Source organism: Mercenaria mercenaria, chromosome 10 (assembly GCF_021730395.1).
Source record: "Mercenaria mercenaria strain notata chromosome 10, MADL_Memer_1, whole genome shotgun sequence".
NCBI classification, from domain to species: Eukaryota; Metazoa; Mollusca; class Bivalvia; order Venerida; family Veneridae; genus Mercenaria; species Mercenaria mercenaria.
The window spans coordinates 33,744,042-33,759,377 of record NC_069370.1 but is presented as its reverse complement, the minus strand read 5'-3'; the positions used below and the strand labels follow the sequence as shown (position 1 = coordinate 33,759,377).

Genomic DNA, 15,336 nt, shown 5'->3' with positions numbered 1-15,336 from the left:
ATCAACTTTCATGATCCTAGGCCCAAGCATTCTTGAGTTATCATCCGGAAACCAATTAGTCTACATACCAACCGACCGACATCTGCAAAACAACATACCCCTCCTTTTTCCAAGGGGTGCATAAAAAATGTGCTAACAGATATGAAAATGTGCTAAAGACAATGATTAAATCACTAACTGAACACTCCTTAATCACTATGTCAAAAGTCGATAAATGTCAAATGTGAAAAATATTCAACATTTTGTTACGAAACTGAACAAGGATTGCTGTCACCCTTGATTTCCCCACTTCTGATATCGCTACTATGTGTCATGTAGAAAGGGCAGTGTAGTATTGATAGTATTCATTCATTTAAAATGATATTTGGGTACAATACTTGTAATGAAATAAATATTCAGCTAAACAACAAAATTCAAGTAATTGAATATTCTCATTCATTTATAATGACCCACCAATATGTCTACAAACAAACTGAAATCAATGAAAAGAAAATATTTTTACTATACCATTAAAAAATATTTATCCTCACGTTTGCGTAATCCAGCATCACGTTTTAACGAATTGTGTGTTCTAATTGCGAGACAAGCTCTCAATGGAATGTGCATCCTCTATGGAGATGCAGCCATAATACTCTGTGAAAATCAATACCGCTATTTTCGGTAAAACCTGATAATCTTGGAAAAAGCAATTTTCTTATAGGTCTTAGAATTTTTATCCTTTATCTAGACTAAGTTCATCGCCCAATCAAATCCTGATACCGATTTCCAATAACAGAAATTTTAGTGTCTTCAAAACTTATTAACACGTTTTCAAAAATTCATTATGCAGCAACATGTCAAAAAATGTCATTTTGCTCTACATGTTATGTTCAAGCCCGCCTCGTTTTGATCTTGAAATTAAAGTAAATAAGCCTGTCACAGTCCTTTATATATTATATTTTTTGAGCTCGTATGTAATTCAATTGTAATTCTGGTTTATTTTCGTCATATTGCCCGGTTTTGTAAGCGAACGAAATACAATACTTTGTCAATAGGCTATTCAAATTGTATTGAAAAAGGCTTCAAAAACTCTAATAGGATATTTCTGCTTGGCAAGACACAAAATAGGTTTTGCCAGCAGCTAATGGCCACAAATAACCTCAAATATAAGAACTAGGTGAATAATGAATTATGCAAATTTCAATAGGACATTGAAGTCTATTATATTGATTTAAAGTTACAATAAAAGGCAAAACAACAGGCCTTTGGCACTGTGCCAGATTTATTGACAATACGTCAGACTGCACTATTAAAAAAGTACAGACTTTTTTTATCTGCAATAAATATCTTATTTCAGGACAGTCTCATCTGTTAATACAAAAGAAAGTTTTGGAATGGTGCCAAATTTTATTGCTGCACTCAATAACAGACTACCTGCAAAAAAAGCAGTGTCATTTGTCATACGGAAATGTCCTTGACTTCAATTTATAACATACGTCATGGGTATTTTCATGTTAAATTTTGTAAATAAAAGCTTCTATGTCATGGTATTTCTATTTCATTTGTGTGTAAAAGAAAGATGCAGGCGTGAGAGAACAGTGCTGGCAAGGTTTGGTGAGCAATCATCTTCCCATATCTGATTAAATATGTTGAAATGACCACATTTGCCTAGACCAAGGAACTGTGGCAAACGCCTTGTCTTGGTGTAAAAGATGTCTGCAGTTTTACTAAATTCTTCCACAATTTTGATATCAAAATTTGGCATTTACACATCTATCTATATCGTTTTTCCTACATTAGTTTATATGACTTTATTTTCATCTGACTGCAAAGCAAGTTCTACAACTTTCAAATCACTCTCAAATCCTCATCCCTGATAGAATTCACCGCCAATTCCGAGAGAAGCCAAGCAAGGGAGCTATTGGTATAATTTTTCATATCTGTGGTATGAAGCGGCTGGGATCGAACCCATAACCTCCCATTCTCGAAGCAGACATTCTACTACTAGGCTATCGAAACATTTTTCCTAAATTAGGCCTACAATAAAACGTTCTTTAATTTCCATTCCAGCTGCTTACAAACAAGAATATTTCATAACGAATATGAACGTAAATTATCATTTTCTGACAACCTGTGGTTCTAATTCTAATGGAAACCTATCACTTCAGACTATTTTACTTTAACATTAACATCAACCGCCTCGATAGCCTAGTGGTAGAGCGTCCGCTTCGAGTGTGGGAGGTCGTGGGTTCGATCCCCGGCCACGTCATACCAAAGACGTGAAAAATGGTACCAGTACCTCCCTTGCTTGGCCCTCAGCATTAAAAAGGGAAACTGGCCTCTTCTCTCATACCCTCGTGGCGATGGATTCCATCAGGAATGAGGTGTCGAGAGTGATTAATATAAGTTGAAGAACTTCCTTCACAATCGACCTAAAATAAATTCTGTATAAACTAACATTAACCTGACTTCACAGACTGCAGATGTATTATATCTAGCAGATTATGGCTGTAAAAATAGATCAATACGTAGGAGGCACAGATTGGTTTTATATCAACTATTATATGATACAATCATGTCCTGTTTATTGGAAAAGTTTTGCAACAAATACTTTCGTATCACAAAACAAGAGCACTGCAATGTGGAGCGATATACACCCGAAGGTATAACTTTTGTCCCCCAAGTGTGACCTTGACCTTGAAGCGAGCCATCTGAAACATGCGTTTTGCACATCGTTTTGATGTGGTGAACATTTGTGCCAAGCTTCTTTAATTAAAATACATCAAGCAGTTCAAGAGTTACAGAGCGGACAAGAAACATATGACCTTTGACCCCTAAGTGTGACCTTGACCTTGAAGCGAGCCATCCAAATCATGCGCTCTGCATGTCGTCTGGAAGTGGTAAACATTTGTGTCAAGTTTCTTTGAAATCCTTCAAGGGGTTCAAGAGTTACAGAGCGGACAAGAAACTGCTAACGAATGGACAGACAGCCTTTCATGGTATGGACAGGAAGACAGAAAACAAAATATATTTTCTCAGGCTGGCCTTGTTAAGACACCAATAACCCTTACTGAGGCTCCACAAAACAGACTCAGTCAGTCTCATCATGTGGGTATCCTGCTTTAATTTACCAACAGTTACAAGACTTAGTGTAATACCAACATTTTCCTCAAGTCCTGGCAGCAATATAAATGGGAAAACAGCATCAAGACAATAGTAACGCTACTGCTCCACTTGACTTAGTGAACAAAACACACAAAAAAAACCTGAGCTAATCTTCACTGCAAGATATTGCCAAAAACTTGCTAACTGAAACTTACTGTATCAAATTTAATTCATTTCTCTATGTTAACTTTGTGTCTAATCTCAACCAAGACTTTATAAAATTTAATACCGTAAAAATTAAGATAAATTAAAAGATATAAAAAAAACTCATATGATTTACAAGGTCATTCAATTTTTTTAACTGTATGTCTTGGCAGTTGAGCAGCCTAAGATTTAAATGCTCGCATTTTACATGCCTTTCCACATAATGATTGAATTAAGAATGACTTACTTTAAGTACCTCACAATAGTGCCATTTTCTTTCATGGAGTCCATTCACCACATGACCTTTATAATCCCAGGTAATCTGTAATCAAAGGTTGAAGAATCAGGATAAAATAAAAGTACATTCATGACATTGCCAAATGTCTATACCTATATTTACCACAAAGAAAAGTACATTGTATAAATCTCACCCATTTCAGTGTCTATCACTACCACAGATACATCCAATCCTTTCTGATTTCTTGGTTTAATACATCCAATCCTTTCTGATTTCTTGGTTTAAGTGAAGTGCGCTGCCTACACATATTTACTGCAAAAATTGAGGAAATGTATTTAAACACATTAAGGTTTTTAGCCTTTAACATTATCTCTTCCTTTGACAAATCATGGCACAGTCTTGATACTTTGAAAAATTGTCTGCTGTTACAAAAGCCACTCAAGCTGTCGAAAGTGTTACCAACAGCTTTCAATCTTCTGGCTCCATGTGTCTCAATGATTAGTTCATACAACTTTAAGGATTTCTAACCAAACTGTTGCTTAAGTCAGTCAATTGTTAATCACAAAAGTCACCTACCCTGTGTAAACGCAATTTGTAATTCAATTTAGGCCATTAGAAATATGCTTGCGGCAACACACAATAAACTCAGTGGTTTAGTGATACATTTTTGCACATAGAATTGTTACATTCTCCAAAGAATTTCCAAAATTCGCCTTCTGTAGGACGGACCCACATTTGGCACAAAGTTGTAATAAAAATCTAAAAGCTCTCACAGTCCAACTATGTGTACCACGATAAAATAAGACTCAACCGGCAACCAGTCAGGCTTGTCTACAACTAAACTGAAGCACCTTGCTTTAATAATAACTTGTAATATAAATAACTTATGTTACCTACATGATGCATGACATGTCACTTAAAGCTGTAATCTTGAAGCGTTTGTTAATCAACTTCTATATTGTTCGCCAATATCTGGAAATAGAGAATATATAACCATTACAAACATCAGCCTTATTAATTGTCCGCTGTACGGCGATGTGTAACAAGAGCTGTCCGTAAGACAGCGCACTCCACTATTCGGCGATCTGACAGTACCATGAATTTATGTCTCAATAAGAGACCTCTACTGGAAGATACACCAAGACATTATCTTATATTGTACTAAAGTATAACACCTTGGTGAGTCATGGTGACCTTGACCTTGGGTATAATTAATGGGCCCAGCTCCTGCACATACTTTGTTTGCATACTGAAAAATGTTTATGTGAAGTTACAGTAAGATATAAGCAATAGTAACAAAGATAAACAAAGGCTGCCGAAAAACTTTAACCAAGAAAGCTCACGCTGACGCCGAAGGCAGGGCAAGTAGAATGGCACCCTTATTCTCCGAATAGTGGAGCTAAAAACTATTAAATAATAATGCAACTGGTTCTTCGTGTATATGTAAGAGGATTCATATATTCCATATATAATAAATAATATAAGAAGGGTATAAGAAATATCTTAACTTCCGGTGCAATTTCAATTATGACAACTATTGACAGGAGCTGTCAAAAGAGACACCACGCTCAACTATTCCAATGCTGGACAGTGAAATAGGGCACATGTTTGGAAGCTGGAGCTATCACTAGATTGTTTAATAATTGGACAATAGATAAAGTCTGAGTCAAAATGTATTTAGTAAATAGAGGTAGAGTGAAAGTGTATCAAAACATAAAACCAAGTATAAAAGGGACATAATTCATGAAATATTTCTGCACCATCTGTCACATCATGTGGAATCAAATCCATTTAGTAATAACTGAGATGGAGCAAAAGTGCATTTACAACTTTAACCTGAAAGGGAACATTGGAGCCAGTCATGGAACTTGTGTCATATGATGTGGGTGAGGTCGATGTGGGACAAACTTTTTAACAACAGAGATCTGGTGAAACGCTCAAAATTAAGCTGAAATTCTGAAGAGAAAAGGGGCATAATTCATAAAACATTAAGGCCAATGTTATGGACCTTGTGTCAAATGATGTGGACAATGATGCGGAAGAATTACATTTAGTTTGATTTTTGTTTTGTTTTGAGTTTAACGCCGTTTTTCAACAGTATTTTAGTTATGTAACGGCAGGCAGTTAACCTACCAGTGTTCCTGTACCAGTACAATCCTGTTCTCCTAAAGTAACTGCCAACTTCCCCACATGAATCAGAGGTGGAGGACAAATGATTTCAGACACAATGTCTTTTATCAAATAGTCACGGAGAACATACGCCTCGCCCAGAGCTCGAACTCATGACCCGGAGATCAGTAGATCTGTGCTCTCCTTATTGAGCTAAGTGGGCGGGCTTTATAATAAGTTTGAATAAAATCCAAAAAGAAATAACAAAGATATAGGGAAAATGCATCAAAATGTACTATAATTCATAAACAAGGGGGTCATGCTGACCCTATATCGCTCACCTGTTAAACTTTGCCTTGGAATCATCAGGATAAATATTCTGACCAAGTTTCATCGAGATAAGGTCATAAATGTTGCCTCTAGTGTTAACAAGCTTTTCCTTTGATTTGAGTGGTGACCTACCAGGGCTCTTGTTTGCTTTTTGGGACTGGGGACAGGGTCCATGCAAGGGGGGAATTTCGCATGATTTAAAAAAAAAATCTTTGGAAGGGGACTTTCAAACGCGAAAAGAAATGCAAACAAATACAAACATTCTTTTCAACTTCTTCAGGCCGTTTTTGCCAACTAGAAATTTTCAGAGCAACAGTTATTTTTTGTGGCAAAATGGCTGTAGTTGATCGACAGCGTAAACCTACCTGTTATTTTTTACGGAACAAAATTTTACTAGGTTAGATATGACAAATATTATAAAACAATCTGAACAATTCCGACTTGAAGAAAGTGAATATTGTAATTTTCATGATGTGTTATTTTCACAGTGCACTAGTGACTAGTTTTGGCGCAAAAGTTGTAGGTCTTTCTATTTCTGCTGTTCATAATAATTTGTAGTTGCAGTGTGTATTTCTTCTCATTGAAATGCTACATAGAAAGGATTGATTTAGTGTAGTGGGTGCTTTTTGATCTGTATTTTGATATTAATGTCAATAGTTTTATGTTAACACAATTGTCATCAGTTTTCACGATCTTGCTACTGCAGGTTACATTACAAATAAATAGGTACTGTGACTCACAAAGGTTATTTTGTCACTTTTGCAGCTGTCATCACTTTTCTGATCAATACTTGTTATGGCTGTATCTACAAGCAAATTGAAGCTGTTGCTAATTCATATACATGTGCTGATACTGTCAGGGAAATCATGTAATCCATCCTTTTAGAGAGCTAAATTGGCCAATGTTAGGTGAAACATATCCAGACATGGTCAAACATGTCCAGATATGGTCAATCATGTAGGTCAAACATGTCCAGCCATAGTCAAACATGTAGGTTAAATGGCACCATGGTCAGACATGGTCAATAAACATGTTTTAACATGGTCAAATGAACATGTTCATAACATGATAAATCATGAATGATTTTAACATGATTAACCATGATTTTGTGTGATCATGTTTTACCATGGTGCCACTTTACCTACATGTTATAACACGTGATAACATGTTTATATCATGGTCAAAACATGTTTAAATATGTTCAATAAACATGTTAGAACATGTTTACAACATGATTGAACATGTTCTGATCATGAAAATCTCGCTATGATAATCTTTGATCCAATATGACCCAGTTTGTATTCTGGCATAGGAATCATCAAGATAAACATTCTTACCAAGTTTCATGAAGGTAGGGTCATAAATATGGCATCTAGAGTGTTAACAAGCTTTTTCTTTGATTTGAACACGTGACCTAGCTTTTGACCCCACATGACCCAGTTTCGAACTTGACCTAGGAATCATCAAGATAAACATTCTGACCATGTTTCATGAAGATAGGGTCATAAATGTGGCATCAAGTGTTAACAAGCTTTTTCTTTGATTTGACCTGGTGACCTAGTCTTTGATTTAATATGACCCAGTTTGTATTCTGGCATAGGAATCATCAAGATGGACATTCTGACCAAGTTTTATTTAGATAGGGTCATAAATGTGGCCTCTAGGCGGTTAACAAGCTTTTCCTTTGATTTGACCTGGTGACCCAGTTTCTAACTTAGCCTAGAGATCATCAATATAAACATTCTGTGCAAGTTTGTATCAAATCAAAGCATAAATGAAACTTCTTTATGGCTGAAAGGGCCAAAATAGAAAATGTTGCCCCTTTCAGGGGCAGTAAACTTAGAACCTACAAACAAGATCAACTGTAACCCTGTGATAAAATTATCCAAATAAAAGCCAAAATAGCCCTTTAAACAGAACCAATTCTCTATTACTAATATTTAAGGAACATACTTTTATTTTCATTTGTTGCTTCTTAAACTAATGGACCACATGTACCTAATAAATTTAAGTTGTAACTTTTATTTCAAACTTTGCATGACCTACAGAATTCAACCTGTCAATTATGCAATTACCAATATATAAACCACAACCAATTAGAAAATTTGTAAACTGAACAAACATGGTTATTTTTTTTTTTCAATGAAAAAACAAATATCTATTATCATAACCATAGGCTGAACAGTTATACTGCTTTAAAAGTACAAATGCTACTGCAGCAATTCAATTTACAGACATTTCATCATTTTTCTCACAAAAGCCTAAAAATGGTGATACAGTAAAACTGTAGCATCAGTTGCTATATCAACTTGTCCTTGACCTTTGACCTCACTAACAAGAATACAAGTAATCATCAAATGATAAATATAAAGCTACTACAGCTTAAAGTAAACCAAAGCCTTCTCCAGAATTTAACTGTTAATACTTGTTAAGGTCAACAAGTCACTAGTTATGACTATGACCTACTGAACCACAGATCAATGACCATAAACAACCATCCTATAAAATTTGATGCCCATACTGACCCAATTATTTGACATTTTTGACTGAAATTCATTATACAATTACATGCACAATTTTACCTTTAAACTTTTACTTACAAATTTTACATATTTCACATTTTTCATGGCATGTAATGGCAAATTGTAACTTGGCAATTATCGCTCAATAATTATTGGTCAAAGCATAGGCACAAGCCATTATGTTATATTATTCTGCCTTACCTTGTAATGGCATGAAAATCACAGTATGTCCAACATAATTCACCTATCAACATTTAATCCTCCATATATATATATATATATATATATATATATATATATATATGTGTGTGTTATGTTGCTTCCTTCGCTGCGAGCTGCTTTAACCGTAAATTCTCAAGACATATCATAATTATATAATAGGTTAAAAAAGAGACACAGCTGTCAATCAAAACCCACTGATTTCCGGATTTAACATCTTGTTTGTCTCTTAGTATATGTAGCTTAGATATGAATCAAGCGCCAATGTCTTAGCAGCATTTGAAAGGTTTTATTCCAACATCCATTAAAGTAGAAGATTATGTCGGGAGGATTTGTCACAATCAATACTCCTTTTCCAAGAACAGTGTTTCTATAGCAACAAACTCATTTATAGCTGATATTATATTCTGCTAATATAGAACAAGAAATGTATAATGTTAGAGCCGTCAGCATTTACTTGCCTTAAGACTTAGCCGTACATTTTGAGAAAAAAATAATCAAAAAACGTCAAATCATAGAAAGAAAAGATTGTTTCACACGAAAACTGAACAGCATATAAAATATGTATATTACTCTACACAACAACTGTCAGTTTACTGATATATACACTGCATTGTGGGAAAGGGCTGCATAAAGGGGCCACACTCTTGGACAGTTCAATGCCTTTAAAAACTCACCATTTTTCAAAGAACTGTAACAGTTACATACCGGTATTGTTATTTTGATACATTTGCAATAATTAAATGTACCTGTGCTGAAATTTCACATCACTTGAAGTTGAACGTAGTTTTCACTAGTTGTTTATTTTTATTTCTTTACAATCAGGTATTAATTTTTAAAGGGAGACAACTTTTGAGAATATTTGAAGTATCTATTGTACGAGACAGTACGTCAGAACAAGTCCTTGTTCATTTATCAAGTATTTCTGTCTTCTAAACCTTAAACAGAAAGCTACGAAGTTAGTCGAGTACATAATAATTACATCCACTATAAACAAATGCCACATTTTACAAGCATGGTTATAGTTAATTCAACACAAACCCCCCCCCCGTGTACTATTGCATCAACAACTTAAAATTTATAAAACACACCATGTGGGCCATGACTTCAATGGTCTAAGCTCCATCACTGATTGGTGTATACATTATATATTGATTATACATTGTACTATTACCTTGAATTCCAGAAAAGGACTGCACTTTGGGACAGTTCAATGCCCTTTTAAAGAACTGTTAAATATATAATTTATAATCTTCATTTCGATGCATTAGCAATAATGTCCTAGGGCTGAAATTTCAAATAACTACGGTAGGTGGAAAGTAGTTTTCAGCAATTTACATTTTTAAAGGGGGACAACTTTTTCATCTGATCAAGATCTGCACTGTTTGCACTATTCAGTCAGTATCTCTTTGGTAAACATCCCTTTTTACAGTTAATGGTACTGTCCAAATTGAAAGAAGGACAAGTTCATTACAGAAATTTAGCAGAGTAAGGGTTAAAGACACTAAATTGGTCTTGACATTTTACACACCATATCTATGAATGCACCAATTCTATTTAATGAAGATCAAACTGCTTTGTAAGATATTTATTTATTTGTTTGGGTTTTACGGTGCACCAACACAAGTTGTTCTTAAAATTAATTCAAGTGACCCCTAAATCCCTAAATGGTGCTGCTAAATACACCCATCTGAGAAAAAGGCAGGTCCATACATAGATGCTACAGACTAAGTTTGGTGAAGATCCATCAACTAGTTGATGCATCATGAAAATAAATCACTTTAAGGTTTCGGAGAGTGGTGGGGGGGGGGGGGGGGGGGTGCAGGGTCTACCTGTAGTACTGGCTCACCCTGACAGCTAAAAAGCAGCTGTCATTTTTAGCCACTGTCAATTATGTTCAGAAACTAGCCTGCAAACCAGAGACAAATACGGGTGAATTCATAAGACAGGTGCAACATGTGATTGTTCACAGTGAAAAATAATTTTATCACACATGATAACGCGACACCACAAGGATTGGACAATGTACGTTAAACTTTTCTGAGATTGTTTTCGTTTTGTAGTCAGTATTTTCCATTTTGTCTATACACAATGAATGTGAATCAATGAAAACCAGATTCCTACCGGGTTTCAAAGATAGAAAGAGGCATCTAAAGGAATTTTTTCTGAATAAAAAAGACAACCTTATAATCATACAGAGGGCTATAATCCATGGCCAGATTTTCATCGTTTTGGATATTGAACCCAGATTTTTTTTTTATTTCTGACAGTTTGACCTGTCACAATATAAAACAAACTGTATGCGTCGGATTAGTTCGACTGGTTCTGCTGGCAGGGGAGAACGTCAGCACTCAAGCAATGGATTTTGCATATGGGTTTGAGCAAAATTGGGACCACGTATAATGTACCTCTACCTTCTAATATTTTTGGCCTGATTCCCTTCAACTAAATACTCTTACTTGTACAAGAGTGTACCCAGGGCGATATGAATTATACACACGGGAAAGGGGTGGGTGTCACTGTGGAAGGGGGTGTGCCCTCGCTCTGATGGGGGTACCGGGGACCTACCCCGGAAAATTTTGAAATATTGACTTCTTTTGGTGCTGTCTGGCTGCTTTTTAGGGTACGTGGCAGGGCCGGATCCAGAAATTTTTGACTGGGGGGCACCAGTCTTGAACGAAGACGTCACCGCCGAGACGCATAGCAGGGTATTGGAGGGGACTTTTTGCCCATGTTAGGGGATTCAGGGGGTCTTCCTCTGGAATTTCTTTTGAAATATAGGTATGAAATGGTATCCTCAGGTGCATTAATTGGTGCGTGTACTCCCCTCATAGTAGGGGGGTCAGGGGGCTCCCCCTCCCCTCTGGAAATTTTTGAAATACTGGCATGAAATGGTGGCCTCTGTGCATTTTTAGGTCTAAATTTTGAGATATTGTAGGGGTACGTTATTCCCCTCTTGATTGGGTGTTCAGGAGGCTCTCCCCTTTGAAAATTTTAAAATACAGGTATGAAATGGTGGCCTCTGAGTCTGGTGCGTTTCTGGGTCTAAATTTTGAGAGAAAACATATTTCTTTGCCAAAATAGTAGGGTGAATCTTTGATGAGTATAGGTCACTTCTCAGCCAACTGGATCCGGGCGGGCATGGTAGATCTTATTCTACTTTGACAAAAAATTAAAGGCATATGTGTATTGTCCCTAACCGTAGTTACACCGTACCCTTGATGTGTAAGTGTCGAGATATATCTACCTAGATCTAGATCTACCTGTTAAGGTTTATTTATTGGTAATCACATAACATTACAAACTTAAGCTATGTATTTGCTTTTGACCAACATAATCCATTCCCTTCCGCCCGCCCCCCCAAGCTCTCCCCAGGCCCTGTACAATGGCCAAGGCAGACAATCCTCATGTAGATCTATACACATATGCATGTCTTTTGATTTTTTTTTTCAATTAAGAATCTACATCAAATTATCTAACTTCATTCCCAGATTCCATTTAAATCTTAGAAGTTATTTTAACTTCTGTTAGCTTATAAATTTTAAATTTTGCCAAATCAAAAGGGGATTTTGTCCGTATTGGTCCAACCGAGCGGGGGCGGGGATTTTGTCTTACGAGTACAGTCGTTTCACACGCGTCCGCTCAAAAAACAACTATGCCCGCAAACCCACATATAAACAAGATGCACAATACACAGTATTTAGCTTATTTTCACTTACCCCTTATAGTCCGTGTTTACACGAGACGCGATGACCTTCAGATTATAATAAGGTCTACATTATGTACGATAACAAAAAATTCCAATGTGTGTATGGCTTTTCCGTACTGCGTCAGACTGACAGGTTTACAACACGTAGAAGAGAGTGTATTGGCCTCTCGCGATACGCTCTACTTCGTGGATATTTTTAGTTTGTAACCATAACAACTAAAGTACAAAACGGGTTTATCGGTTAAAGTGTGTGCACGCTTGCATCATCATTATCAATCTATCGCATACAGACCGCTTTTAGAAGTCTATTATATATTCGCAGTGTGTTCAGTGATTGAAAAAAAAATGTGCGCAGAATATTTAATTAAACTGCTTTCCTCGATCGTTATAAAGAATTTAGATCTAACCAATAAAACGACCACAGAGAAAGTGTTGTTAATAAATATTATTAACATATTATTAGAAGATCTAATATCATATTAGATCTACCATAATTACATATTAAATTTCAAAATATCAAATTATATAAAGAAATCATTTTTACCACATCTTAAGAAGTCACTAGACCATGTGTAGACTGTTAGTCTATATATATCTAGAACAACTCCTCGCCTTTTCCATGTTTTCGGGATTTATTTTATCGGAATCGGGTATTGCTCAAATCAAAAGGGTATAAAGGCCAATTTGTGAATGAAGATCTCACAAAATACAGAGCCAGTCTTCTGTACGAAGCACGACAGCTAGTTAAAAATAAAAACATTGCTGGTGCTTGGTCGACAAATGGAAACATAGACATCAAAGCTTCCAAAAACAGAAAGACAAGTGTGCACAAAATAAATTGCAGAGGTGACCTTGATCCTTTCTACTCCTACACTTGTGATGACTGATTTAATTCTTGCGACATTAATGTCTGACAAACTTAGTACTGTATACTTCTGCTCATACTGGTTTGATATTTGTGTACAGTTGACATATGCAAAAGTATTTAATTGCATTTGTCTGTCGGAGAGTTACAATTATTGACCTAAATATGTTAGTATAAATTGTATAAATGTTTCGTAGGATTATTTCAAATATACTGTATAAGTCAAGATTTTATTTTGAAATTTTTGTGTCATGTCATATGATTTGATTCACATACATAAACTTCATAAGTATGTCCAAAGAAAACTACGCATACCTTTTAAGGTATTATAGCACTAATAGTAATGTTTACAAAATGGCCTTTGCTTGGTATATTCTGAGAGGTAACCGTGTTTTGCACTATTTAGCAATTTTTAAACAACTTTTACCGTGCCGTTTTTTATAAATTTTGTATAACATATGGTATCTCCTCGAGCTCAAGTAGAGACAAATTTCAAAGTGATAGCCACTATCCAAAAACGTTTGCAGAAAACTCATTTTACCATTAATTTTAATAAAAGAAACATCAAACTATTGGTAAACAATTATAAAACACAAAATAAAAATGTCAATATCATTTTTTCTATGGTGCCTCAAGTAAACGGATTTAATGAGACAGAATTCATACTTCAACATTGAAAAAATAAGGTCGAATGCTGTGTTTCTGTTTTGAATTTTGCTTACTCCATTTAAAAATAACCTTAGGGCAGACGTAAAACCTACCTAAATTTCTTCCACAATATATAATCTAAGAGTGGAAGCAAAATAGAGAACTTTCACCGCGTGTTACTCAATATTTTTAAAGATGTGTAACTCTACCCCTTCTGTTTAAGTAGTAAATTCACTTTGAACACCAAGAAATCGATTATCAGATTCATCTTTTTCCATTTTTGTACAAGAAATCAATAAGAAGTCTTGAAAGAAGTAAAAACTTACTAGAAAAAAGGAAAATAAGGAGAAAAAAAATTTGGTCCCAGTATGGCTTGAACCTACGCACCCCTAAGAATTGCAGTAAAAGTAGGCTTATAGTAGGAATTGAATACTCTTCAGAAAGGAGATTCTCTATTAGTGATCTAATACCTTAAAGGTTGTATCTTTTATAAATTACGTTGACAACTTGAATGCTTGTCGTTGGAATAAATCACTTTTAGTCTTATCAAGTTAAAATGTCTCGTAATAACGCCTTTGATCTTGGAACATTGAGTAATATCTGCTTTAAACATCATGCATGTTAGATGCGTATGTCGCTGATACATTTCGTTTTAACAATGATTGTCGCACCAAAGCATATTCATGGATTATCTGATCCTTGCATATTGAATTCAGAAATGATATCAGATGTGTAGTACGCATACTTTTAATTTGGAGTGTAAATGTACGCAAATAGTGTAAAGATAAACTGCTTTTTCTAATGTTAACTATATACATATTACAGTGCTTTAGGGTATAGCGGATAGCTAACTGATTTTTCCTGCATTCCAATTCAAAGAAATGAAAATATTAGTTTTTTATTCAGTATATCAGACAAAAAACATCTATTCTTCTTAAAACATTCAGCTTTTTATAGAAATTCATGTGTTTTTTCTCTCCACGCCATTGTTTACATATGCGCTGATTTAGGGTGTACAGGATAGCTTTGGTCATTTTTTCCATTATTAGTTAAAAATCTAAATCTTAACAAACTTTCAAAAATTTCTTTATGATAAATCAGAATAATAATGTATTCTCTTTTCAAAAACATTCAGCTTTTTAAATTTCTATCAAATACTTTTCATTCACTGACGTTTTTTACATATACACTGATTTAGTCTATAGCGGATAGCTTTATTTTACATTTGATGACATGTGAAAAATAACACAACAAGCAAATATTTAAAATGTATGTCAGAATGTCTGTTTGCATGCCAGTAAAAGAATGATATGAAAATTTATACAATAATTTAAGTCTAAATTTAAAATTTATCAATCTATCCTCTATACCCTAAAATCCGCTATACCCTAAAGCACTGTATTGAGTT

The 15,336-nt window shown here is 35.1% G+C and overlaps 1 protein-coding gene across 3 annotated transcripts in view; it reads right to left on the bottom strand.

Moving 5' to 3' along the window:
- The window catches only part of LOC123559436 (uncharacterized), a 53,364-nt gene extending 40,809 nt beyond the window's left edge, over positions 1 to 12,555 (bottom strand). Inside the window, exons 1-3 of one of the 3 annotated variants that reach the window (XM_045351259.2) lie at positions 12,426 to 12,555; positions 4,420 to 4,498; positions 3,536 to 3,610 (exon numbers count right to left, since the gene is read on the bottom strand). The gene's annotated coding sequence lies outside the window, so the exon portion shown is untranslated. Of the gene's footprint in view, positions 1 to 507; positions 899 to 3,535; positions 3,611 to 4,419; positions 4,499 to 12,425 lie in introns of those variants that run through there. The other 2 variants (XM_045351258.2, XM_053552681.1) reach the window with 2 other exon arrangements.
- Positions 12,556 to 15,336: the final 2,781 nt, after the last annotated feature.